Here is a 953-nt window from a genome sequence, read left to right as displayed (position 1 = left end):
ATGATGAACTTTGCTAAACATTTTTTCGTGGCAGAGGTTGATTGTATCTAGGTGGTACACTTGTGACATTCTATTGAACACCATTATTGGAATTTCCCACTCCTTGATTACTCCAACTAAAATTAGGATGTTGTTTCCATCCTAGATTGTATGTATGGGAATATGGGTTATTATTTCGATTGAAATTTCCCATGTAACATATTGAAGCTGGGTTTGATGGGCATTCATAAAAAAACATGATCTTTCCCATAATAAACACATATTGATTCTGTTACTTTCATTTCCTGCATTACAGCTGGTCTCTTCAATGTTTTAATCATATTAGTTAGGGATGATACCTAAGCAGTTAATAAAGTGATTGCATCAAGCTCCATAGCTCCAGAAACTCTTCTGCCAGTACCCACTCTTGTAGTTGGATACTGATAATCATTGTTAGCTATCCTTTCCAAAATCTCATATGCCCCATTATATGATTTATCTAGCAAAGTTCCATTGGCAGATGCATCAACTACCATTAGTGTATATGCACTCAGTCTATTATAAAACATTTCCATTTGTGTCCAATGTTAGAAACCATGCATCGGGCATTTTCTAATAAATTCCTTGAATCACTCCCAAGGTTCATATAATGTCTCATCTTCAGATAGCTGAAAAGATGTAATATTGTTCCTCAATTTTCCATTCATGATTGGAGGGTTGTATCGCAACAAAAACCTTTGACAAAGTTCATTCCAAGATGCCACCGTTCCTGATGGCAAAGCATTCAACCATGCTCTGGCATGATCTCGCAATGAGTAAGGAAATAGCTTGAGTCTCAGGGCATCTTCAGGAACATTCTAATGCCTAAATGAATCACAGATCTCTAAAAAGAGTCTTAAATGCAGCCACGGATCTTCTGTAGGTAATCCACTGAACTGTCCTACTATTTGTAGCATTTGAAACATCACTAGTTC

General features: G+C 36.6%; 1 non-coding gene across 1 annotated transcript; it reads left to right on the top strand.

Annotated features, from left to right (window-relative positions):
* Window positions 1-570: 570 nt before the first annotated feature.
* Window positions 571-677, top strand: LOC128032177 (small nucleolar RNA R71). Its single transcript, XR_008188306.1, has one exon. It is a non-coding gene; the product is annotated as a small nucleolar RNA R71 (small nucleolar RNA).
* Window positions 678-953: the final 276 nt, after the last annotated feature.

The sequence above is a fragment of the Gossypium raimondii genome, chromosome 8, assembly GCF_025698545.1.
Source record: "Gossypium raimondii isolate GPD5lz chromosome 8, ASM2569854v1, whole genome shotgun sequence".
Taxonomy (NCBI): domain Eukaryota; kingdom Viridiplantae; phylum Streptophyta; class Magnoliopsida; order Malvales; family Malvaceae; genus Gossypium; species Gossypium raimondii.
The sequence above is the reverse complement of the archived record's forward strand: the minus strand, read 5'-3'. Positions and strand labels throughout refer to the sequence as shown.